Genomic DNA, 11264 nt, shown 5'->3' with positions numbered 1-11264 from the left:
AGAGAGAGAGAGAGAGAGAGAGAGAAGGTGAGAAAGCAAGCCACCAGGTCCAGGACTTGAATTGTGGCCGGCCATGTGGGAGTCCAACACCTAAATCACCATGCCACCTGCTAGCCCCATGGCCAGATATTTTAGTCTGTTATTACAATAACAGACTAAAACAAATATTGTTTACAGAAATATCTGAGACTGGGTGAATTAAGAGAATAGAGGCTTATTTGACTCATGATTCTGGCTATGTGGAAGGCCCAAAGGCATCACAGAGTGGCAAAGGGCAAGATCATGAGCAGAGCAGCCTGTCCATGAGTTTCTGCTTATTCTAGTCTCCTTTCTCCTCTTTTAAACACACCAGAATGCAATCACAGAAGTCCCGGCTTAATGACTTTATCACACCCAAAGACCCACCTTGGGACCCCCAACTGGGCTAAGTTGTCACTGCACACCTTTACAATACAATCAGGTCCCAACACAAATTTTGGGTGGCATTGAAACTATAGCAACAAATGTCAATGACAAATACCTTTCATTTACGTACTGTTTACAGTTTTAAAGGTGTTTTTACATAAATTCCGTATGCTCAGGTCAAATGTAAAAGTAATTAATACATTTCTTAATAAATAATGCAGCTATGAGATGAGGCTGTACATGTTGTTTCATGTTCCCATTTCTGTCTTGTTTTCCTGGGGAAATTGTGAGATTGCTAAATATATTGTCTGCAGGAAGATGAGTATAGCTTTCTTTTTAAATTTAGTCATGTTTATTGTTAACACGTTTATTATCACAATGTGCTAGGAACCTATGACATCTCTGTCCAGTGAATTGAAACTAAATAAAAATATTATTAAAATATAAGAAGGCCCTTCCTATAAGCCAATGAATAATCTATACAAAAATGCTATGAGGAATAATCACAAGTTGGCATCGCAGAAGAGTTTGGCTTAAAACTTTTTAAAAAAGCAGACAATCTGGGAGACCAGCAGTTAGTATAATGGTTATATTGCTGGACTCCCACATAGTCAACCACGGTTTGAGTACTGGACCCTACAGCTTAAAATTCATGCCGGGTGTGTGTGCATGCATGCCCAAAATCCGGAGAGGAGAATGGAGGAGAAGGGATTGCAGCATGGCCATCCCAGGGGGGGTGATTTCTTTTTGTTTGTTTGTTTGTTTTTTTGTTTTGTTTTGTTTTGTCTCTCCCTGCCTCTCCAGTGAGTGCATGCACCCTATAGCAATAAACTCTCTTGTAAAAATAAAATAAAATAAAATAAAATAAAATAAAATAAAATAAACAAGCTGGGCTTTGAAAAAATGCCATATGTAAGGTGGCATTGGCTTCATGAGAGGTTGGGAATGCATTCAGGACTAGGACATGGTGTGAAGAAAGCAGAAAATCACCTGAGAAGACCCATTGCAGGAATGGAATGTTCAGAGCAATGAAGTGGGAGAGAAGCTTGAAGAGATGGTTGTGAGCAATCTGGGCCTTGAATTAAAGGTCCCAGAGATGAGCGATCATCCTGTAGAGATGAAGGACAGTTACGATGGTCATGGGGAGAAGAGGAATGTGCAAACATGTATTTTCAGGAAGAATCTGCTTCCGTAGATGCAGAGGGTAGATCTCAGTAGGTAGCATGAAGGGGTGACTTTGGGGGGATTAGGGCTGTGGGACTGAGAAACTAGAGCTCGGAAAAAAGACTCTGAAAGTTGGCAGGACTTGGTGGCTGTTTAGATATGAGGCTGTAGAATGTAGTAAGTGTTATCCGGATTTCAAGTCTGGGTGGTGAGGAGAACGCACGTTATCTTTAACAGAAATAGAAAAGCTGGCATGCGAGGTCAGGCGGTGTGTTGAGTTTTAGGCATCTGGAGTTTGAGGTAGTGGCAAACATCCACATGGAGAGGTCTGGTGGGCCACCAGAGGGGAGAAAGGAATTTGTGGAATTTTTTTGAGCAGAAAAATCTGAGTTCATCTCTCCTTTCTGCCCTCTAGTTTTACAGATGAAGAAACATGTGACATGTTAAGTGACATAATCATTATCAAGTGGTATTTATGAAAGAGATCCTATTTCATAACACAAAGGAATTCTAGTTTTATAAAAATGGAAAAAGACTGGGGTGGGGGGGAAGCTCTGAAAGACACCCTTGTGCGATGAAACCTGATACTACAGGCTTGAAGCCCTAAAAAGGAAAGAATTTGGAATGTAGGGAGTGGAAAAGGAGGAGCCCAAAGAACTACCCCTACACTGAGGGTGGGAGGAGGAAGGAGCTGGCAAAGGCTGCTAAGAAGCAGTGCTCAGAAGGATGCAGGGAGGAGCAAATTGAGAGAGATCCATGAGCAGTGCTCCCTCCTGGGGAAGGAGTCAGAGGGAATGAGGTCTCAAAGAAGGCAACTTGTCTGCGTTAGGAAGTGGTTGCAGTGGTAGGAGCATTAGTCACCATAGCTTACAAGAACGAGGCTAGGCACCATTCTAAGCGCTGCACATGGACCAAATTGTGCGATCTTTCTATGACTGTCAGAGATGGGAATTACTTTGTCTCCATTTTACAGATGAGGAAACCAAAGCAAAGAGAAGTTACTATACTGGCCTGGGGTCTTGCAAATTTCTAAGAGGCAGAGTTAGAGTTTGCCCATCAAGCATCATTCCTGCGGAGTTACAAAAACAGGAACAAATAGTTCAGAGGCTGTCACAGTAAAGGAGAAACGGGGTTGGTAGTTCAAGGTCTACACAAGGTTACTTTCCAAATAAGGAGCTCTGAGAGTGATGGGCAGAGTCAGGGAAGCCAGAGAGAAGTAGAGATACAGGGCTCTAATGGAGCTAAAGACCATGGCACTGGTTAAGCCATCAGTCTTGGGCAAGAAAAGAAAATATCAATTCTTCTGGGATTGTATACTGTCTCCTAGCCTTTTCACTACCAAAGGCCGTATTTATTATTCCCCACCTCCTAAGGGTTCTAGGCTTGTCAAATATTGTCCTAATCAAGTTTAAGCATTTATTTTAATTGAAACATCAGTTATATGTAGTGCAATCAGTGTTTGATCTTAAGTATGCTGTTTAATGAATTTTTATTAACAACTTTAATATATTAATTTACTTCCCATTTTTATTACTCAAATATATATGAAATTGCCAGCCAGAACCTAGGATTATCACCGCAAGTTAATGCAATCTAGCTTAAAGTCTATCTGACACTTTAACCTGTTTAGCCTGTTTGAGGCCTTTTGAAATATAGATCCATATTAACTGATGGATCCATATCACTGTCATTGAAGAGCCCCAATATCCCAGGACTCCGAGTGAGTAAAGTGAATCAGTCAGCTGTGGGAAGAGATGGCCAGGAAGAATAGGACCACTGTCAGACTTGGGTCTCTCTTCTGCTTGCTTGTTGTATATATTCAAAATATACAACATGATGTTTTGATATACACATGAATAGTGCAATGGTTCTTATGGTCAGGAAAATTAATATGTCCATCTTCTCACATGGTTACTTTTTTTGTTTTGGCAAGAGCATCAGCAAAAATCCTGAATACAATATTATTAATTATAGACCTCATGTTGAACATTAGATCCCTAGACTTGTTCATCCTATCTGCTACCTGTATCTCCTCATCTCTGCCTCACCACCGGTAACCACTGCTTTAATCCCTCTATCTGTGTATTTGCCACCCCCCCGCCCCGATTCCACATATAAGTGATCATGCGGTACATTTCTCTCTACACTTGGCCTATTTCACTTGGAATAATGTCCCCCTAGGTTCTACCATGTTGTGTAAAATTGATCTTTTTTTAAGTCTGAGAAATATTTTGCATATATACTACATTTAAAAAATCCATTTATTCATTAATAGGCACTTTGTCTCTGTTTCTTGGCTATTGTGAATAATACTGCAAGGAACGTGAAAGTGCAGATATTTCACGAGGTGGTTATTTCATTTCCTTTGTGTTTATACCCAGAAGTGGGATTGCTGTGTCATATGGTAGTTCTATTTTTAATTTCTTTAGGAAACTTCATACTGTTTTCCATAATAGTTGCACAATATACCCTCCCACCAACAGTGTACAATGATTCCCTTTTCTCCACACCTTTACCAACACGTGTTACCTCTTGACGTTTTGCTAATAGCCACCCTAATAAGTATTAAGTAATATCCCTTTGTGGTTTTGACTTGCAAGTCTCTAACAATTAATGATGTTGAACACATTTCTGTTTAGGTTTTTGCCATAGGGCACATGTGTTCACAGGAGAAAGACACAGAGAGCGAGAGAGACATTTAAGGGAACGTAAGAAATCACCCTCTAGGGCAATGGCCACACTGCAATCACTCCTCCTCCATTCTCCTCCTGGGATTTTGGACACGCACACACAGGTGACCAGTGTGACTTTCAAGACACCATGTCTGGGACTCGAACAGGGGTCGGCCATGTGGAAGTCCAGCACTTTAACCACCACACCAGTCGTTGGCCCCAGAACATGTTTTTATATATCTGTTGGCCGTTTTTATGTCTTTTTTTTTTGAGAAATGTCTACTAAGACTTTCTCAAAACCATTGACCTAGCCATCAAAATTGATTCTTCAGAGTTGAGCTAGAAGAAATATGATCATATTAGTTCTCCACAATAATAAAAACCCCAAAATGATTCTTTTTAAAGAGATTTTTGCTATAGAGTGTGTGTGCTCACCAGAGAGTCGAAAGTGAGAAATCACCCCCCAGAGGGGATGGCCATGCTATAATCCCTTCTCCTTTGTTCTCCTCCCAGCATCTTGAGCATGCACACACATGCACCCAGCATGAATTTCAAGCCACCGGTCTGGGATTTGAACCGCGGTCAACTATGCAGCCATTAGCAATGTTGCCATTACACCATCTGCTGGTCTCTCCTCCCCCCAATAATAATTCCTAACAGATTTTGAGGTTAAGTGTATGTTATATATGTGTCTGGATATGTAGTGCTATGGAGGAATTATTATGTTTTAGGTTTGATCACCATGGGGTGGTGTATTTAAAAAGAGTTCTGGCCCAGCTGCAGTGCCAAAGGTAGCAAAGTCTCACTCTGCAATGCTAGAGCCCATGGAAGACTGCAATTCAGATCATGGTCGCCCTAATACACGCTGGGTACGCCATGCATACACCCTTGATCCTGGCTGGCTAGAAGGCTGAGGCAGATCACAGCACGAACTTGTTGAGCATACCTGTGTCTCTCTCTTTCACGAAAGAAATAGATAAGGGAGAGAGAGCTTACCTTTTAGAGATATATGCTGAAATATTTATAGATGATATGATATCTGGGATCTACTGCAAAGTAATTCCAGGTGACAGTGGGGGTAAAAATGCAATATGACTGGCCTGAGTTGATTATTGTTGAAGTTGGTATAAGGGAGTACATTATACTGTTCTGTCTACTTTTATTTATTATTTACTTTTTGCTAAAGGGAGCATGTGCTTACAAGAGAGAGAGAAAGCACCTCACAACAGGGTCAGACCTTTTTCCTCCATTTCCCCATCTCTTCAGGATTTTGAGCATGCATCCACATGTGCCCACTGTGTTTTTCAAGGTTCCAGACCAGGATTGGAACTGCTGTTACCCATTGTGAAATCCGGCTCCCAACAAACAGCATCTAACTAGTGCACTGCAAGGCCAGGCCTCTATGCTTGCATATATGTTAGAAACTTCCCACAATGCAAAAGAAAATTTGAAAGAAAGGAGTAATCAAATTAGATTTTCAGTGAGGGCTAAGTTGCATTTAACAGAGACCTTTCTATTGAAGTTAAACAAGAGAGAGTTAATACTGGGAATTAAGAGCCTATAAACTTGTTTAAATTGCTGGCAGAGCAGGCACTATGCTAGGCCTCTAGGAATAAGTACCAGGGCAAAAATCATCAACTGCTTTCTAAGGTTAACTGCTACTGATACCTCCATCAGGAAGTCAGGAAACTAGAAAGCCTTGGTCTTAACTGCTTGCTCCAGAAACATAGCACTTGGGCCAAATCTGATGATCAGGAATCACAGCACCACTGTTGACTCCAGGGGCTACCTGCTGCACAAGCTCAAGCTGTTCCAGCAAAAAGGGTACCTGGCTCCTGCCACCGCTGCTTTCTGATTGGTGGAATAGAAATTATAACTAGAACCCTGGCTACAAAGGAGTGTGGGAAATGTAGTTTGCAATTTTCTTTCCTTTGCAGAATCAGACTAAAATGAGGTGGGGACAAATAATGAGTGGGCCAACCCACCACAAAGTATTAGCAGTTAGTATATTAGTACTGCGCCCGGTACAAGTAATGCCCTCCTTATCCCTCAAGCTAATCTTACCTATTTTTAGACACAGTTCCAAGTTCTCTTTATAAAACCTTTCCTGATCTTTCATCCTTTCTCCTTTCCTTCCTTCTCCCCTTCATTCCTTCATACATGCATGCACATATGTTCTATGCAGTGTGGGTACTATCATGCAAATGTTTTACAGTCCACTGCCATTGTACATGGGCATGGCTTTGCTTGCTTAAAGAGGCTCTGCGTGACTTAAAGTCAGATGGTTTCTTTGTCTATCCTCTCCTTTGACATATAACACCATGCAGAAAAAAGAGTGATTTTATGTTTTTTTACATTGTTATCAGTAAAATGTATCAATAAGCATATCAAGATAATAACACTGTCTTAAATACCTCACAGTTTGTGATATTGATTGCAAATGTTCTTTGTGAAGTAAACTGCCACTTATAACCTATTATACATGTTGGAAGATAATAATTATGGTTGAGTTAACATCAGGATCTTCATGTGATGACCCTAATCTGTCTTTTAACTAATTCTATAGTCTAATGATCACATCTATCTTTCAATGAAATTATAATCCTTTGTTTCTTGAGTTGTCTGTACTTACTACCTCTGCGCTGTTCACCTTCTGTTGGGACTTGTTTGGCTGAACATGTTTTTTTGAGTGGAGAAGGCTGTGGATTAGAAATAAACGCAATAACAAATGCAAAAGACAGACAAGTATTGACAAATGAGGATTGGGTGGGCCCAACTTCTCTGATAGAGAAGTTGTGACCTGAACTGGCCTCAGGAGGTTTATTCTTTTAAAGGGCAAAAAATGGGGTAAGAGGAAATGGAATGTAAAGCCAGTTGTTTTTGGATGTAAATTGTTTGAAAATGTGAAAACAACTGGCACCATGTAATTTCTCTAATTTTGGGGGAGCCAAATGTAATAAACAAATGTGGCTTCCTTTAGCCTCATGCTGCCCTGCAGTATCGAGTATCCAGTATCAACAAAATTAGGCAAATAGCGTTTTGGTGTGTAAATGTTCTCAATAGCCATTGTTTAAAAAGCTTCCAAAAGCGCGTTTTTGTATGTGTCTAAAGATCACACGTTTTCTCAGATTGGCTGCTCTCCACAACCTTCCACTGAGAAGCCTTGACTCAGGCACTGCCTCCCCCTGTCAGTCTCCTCTCTACCTCTCTACCAAGCAGTCTGAATGTCCAGCAGTAAAGGGCTGGTTGTCAATTTCTGGCACAAGCAGTTAGTCAGGCATCAGCAGTAACGGTGTAGACCTATATTTAGTGACATAACTCAGGTTAGGGAAGATATCTTATTAAGTAAAAGAAATATGTTTTAAAGACTCGATGCTGGCAATGATTTATACCTTGGTAGGTGTCTATGTATATTTTACTTGTACTCGTTTTATTTAACAGATATTTATTGAGTGTCAGTGGTGTGCCAGACGCTCTATCTATGTGCATAGGACAGCCCTGGAAGGCCATAGGACAGGATGCGTGCAGTGGTCATCTCTGCTTGCTGAGATAACAGGTGTTCTTTTTTCTCTTCACTTGTTATACTCTATTCAAAAACTCGTGTTTTCTACAGAAATCTATGTTATGTGTTAATAAGGAACTGGTACAAGTGGGGTCTTCAAAAATTCAGGAAAATGAGTATTATGTAAAAGCTAAGCCTGGAATTCTATTTTTAATTTTTTTACACTGAAATAAACTCATACTTAAATTCCATTTTCCCATGAACTTTTTAAAAGTTTTTGTTTTTGTTTTTGTTTTTTGTTTTTCTCATAAGAGAAAGAAAAAGAGTTGGAGCGCCACTTAACAGGGTGGATCCTGAGGCTATGATCCACTCGCAGCCTTAGCCAGCCCCAGATCATGGGTAAGCAGGGACCTGGTGTACTCAGAGAGGCCTCCAGGCTTGAAATAAGAACCTTCCTGGTGGGTCTGCCTTACAAAACATTGCATTTTACCACGGACTCATCATTTGACCCTTCTGCAAACTTATTGAAGTCCCCTTGTATTTTTTTTTAAACACTTACAATAGAACACTCCACAAAAAAATATAAGCTAAAAACAATCTGAGGAACCAGTAAATGGTGTAATGGTTACATTGCTGGACTCCTATGTAGTTGACCATAGTTCGAGTCCTGGGCCCAGTGGCTTAAAACTCATGCCAGGTATGTGTGCATGCATGCCCAAAATCCTGAGAAAAGAATAGAGAAGGGATTGCAGTGTCGCCATACACCCTGGGGGGTGATTTCTCACTTTTTGTTTCTCTTTCTCTCTCTGTCTGTCCAACAAGTGAATGTGCCCTGTCAAAAAATCTCTCTCAAAAATAAATAAATAAATATGATCTGAAATCCCTGATGTTAGAGTAAAAAAAGAGGGAGAGAAGGGGGGAGAGGTAGAGGAGGAGGTAGAGATGGAGAAAGAGAAAAGAAAGAAAAAGAAAAGAAAAAGGAAAGAAGGAAAAGGAAGAAAAGCAGGAGGGAAGAAATGCATCAAAATCTCAACAGTGGGGACCCACAGGTGGTTAAAGTGTTAGACTCCCACATGACTGACTGTGCTTCTGTTCTTGACCTGGCAGCTTGAAGGTCACACCAACCACATATATGTACCCAGAATCCCAGAAGGAGAATGGAGAACAAGGGATTGTAGCATGGCCTTCCATCCTAGGGGTGATTTCTCATTTTCCACTCTCACTGTCTCTGTCTCTCTGGCAAGTGCACACGCCAAATGACAAAAATCATTAAGAAAAAAAAATCTAACAGCAGTCCAGTTTGGGTGTGGAACTTTTTTTTTTATTTCCCACAATGTCTCTTCTAAAGAGTCTATGGAGTTATCTCAGATCCCTGATTCTGACATTTTTCTAACTTTTTGAATGTCTTCATTTAGCATGCAATAAATATTTGAGAAATTGAACAAGCAGTATTTTCCAAGTGTGGCCTCAATCAGGTGTCACTTAACTTTCTTAATTTTTTCTTTCATTTTCTAGTTTCCATTGTCAAGAACACAGATTTCAGAGAGGCTGTATTATGACAAAAATGTGCCCTCTGTGACTAACTTACACGGCTGTCTGCCTACTACTGACCTAACCTTAGTGGCTAGTGCTTCCTCTGTTCTTTGTAGCCTTTTGCCTTTTTGTCCATGTCTTTATATATATGTGTGTTGTCTGTACACATACACATTTGCTACAAAAATTTAAACTCAAACAGCAGGTTCCAGATCTATTATTACTCATCCTTCCTTCATCTTAGCAACTTTTTATCTGATACCCTATTTTCTTCTAGTTTTAGAGAGAAAAAGACTCCTTAACCCAGATGGAAAACACTGTCCACTGAAGTAACTTTCTGTCAGTCTGTAGTGTCACTTCCATAGCCTTCGAGGGAGTCATACAAGAGGGAATCAGAGTGGGAAGACAGAAATTATACAGTCTAGCCTGTTTAGACAACTTTCATCAAAAGGGGCCAAGAGGTGACAAGGGTTCAACCAATTCATTGCATTTCAGCTTTTGTGAAGTAAAGGCATATAGTAAACATTGCTGCTGTGTGAAGGCACTAAAAGCAGTTAGGGTGGACCATTCTCCAGCTCTCTGCCCTCTAGAAGAATCATCCTAAGACTGGAAGTCACAGGTCTCTAATTTCCCTGTCCTGACTTCCTGCCTTCTAGGAGAGGCCTTGCCTTGTAGGAAGGATGAGGTTCCTTGAACTCAAGGTATTAGAAAGTATTTATGTTGCAAAAGTTTATTTTGTTTTTGTTTCTTCTATGATGTGTGTGTGCTCTCCAGAAAGAGAGAGAGAGAGAGATTCTCCCCAAGGGAGGATGGCCACTCCCCCTCTCCTCACTCTCCTTTCGGGATTTTGGGCACACATGTACACACTAGCATGACTTTCAAGCCACTGGGTCCAGTACTTGAACTGCACAGTTGGCCATGTGCGATCCAGCCACCTTAATCTCCACACCACCTGCTGGCCTTGTTGTGGAAATTTTAAAGAACCCTGAAATCAGCGAAGTTTTATTCTAAACAGGAGAAGGAATAAATGAAAATGAATAATACGTTGGCTAGGTGTAGAAAAATAAGAGAATTTTGAAAAAGTGTCATTCTAGGGTACTTTCTCTGGTCCTTAAAATAGTGCTAATTAGTAAAATGCCTCTTGGACACATTAGGATGCTCAGATGGACACAAAGAAGTTTTGACATTCTTTCTCACTTTTTTTTTTTTAAAAGCTTTTGCTATAGGGCACTTGTGCATGCTGGAGAGGGAGGGAAGGTGAGAAATCACCCCTCAGGGGAAATGGTCAAACCTCAATCCCTCATCCTCCATTCTCCTCTCAGAATTTTGGGCATGCACACACATGCACCCAGCATATTTTCCAAGCTGACAAGTCTGAGAATCAAACCATGCAGTTGGCCATGTAGGATCCAGCTACCTCAACCACCATACCACAGGGTGGCTGTGAAGTTTTGACTTTTTTTTTTTTTTTTTTTTTGAGAGATTTTTTGCTATAGGGCACGTGCGCTTGCCAGACAGACAGAGAGAGACATAGAGACAGAAAGCGAGAAATCACCCCCCATGGGGGATGGTCACGCTGCAATCCCTTCTCCTCCATTCTCCTCTCAGGATCTTGGGCATGCACACACACGCGCCTGGCCTGAGTTTTAAGCCATCGGGTCCGGGATGCGAACCGCGGTCGACTATGTGGGAGTCCAGCGACATAGCCATTACACTAACTGCTGGTTCCCAAGTTTTGACTCTTAACTAGGTTACAATCTTCATGTGGAATTCATGATCAGACCAAAGATCAGAACATTGTTCAAGGGGGATTTGCCATTGGAAGGAAGTACCAAATAAATCTTGACATTCTGCTTCATCCCATCCCCATCACTTCACTGACAGCCACTGACTGAGGCTCTCACGCACGTATAGACTTGCTCTTAAGGTTGCTTTCACTTCTGTGGCCACCTGCTTTTTAAATTTGTGGTGCAGTGCCTCTGAAAATC

The 11264-nt window shown here is 41.0% G+C and overlaps 1 protein-coding gene across 4 annotated transcripts in view; it reads left to right on the top strand.

The window, feature by feature from the left end:
• Nucleotides 1–11264, top strand: part of SLC38A1 (solute carrier family 38 member 1) — a 78763-nt gene that overhangs the window by 11928 nt on the left and 55571 nt on the right. For 2 of the 4 annotated variants that reach the window (XM_006168560.3, XM_006168561.3), the window contains exon 2: nucleotides 7683–7797. The exons of the other annotated variants lie outside the window; for them this stretch is intronic. The gene's annotated coding sequence lies outside the window, so the exon portion shown is untranslated. The remainder of the gene's footprint in view (nucleotides 1–7682; nucleotides 7798–11264) is intronic. 4 annotated transcript variants of the gene reach the window in all.

The sequence above is a fragment of the Tupaia chinensis genome, unplaced genomic scaffold (genome assembly GCF_000334495.1).
Source record: "Tupaia chinensis unplaced genomic scaffold, TupChi_1.0 Scaffold145870_1, whole genome shotgun sequence".
Lineage (NCBI taxonomy): Eukaryota > Metazoa > Chordata > Mammalia > Scandentia > Tupaiidae > Tupaia > Tupaia belangeri.
The sequence above is the reverse complement of the archived record's forward strand: the minus strand, read 5'-3'. Positions and strand labels throughout refer to the sequence as shown.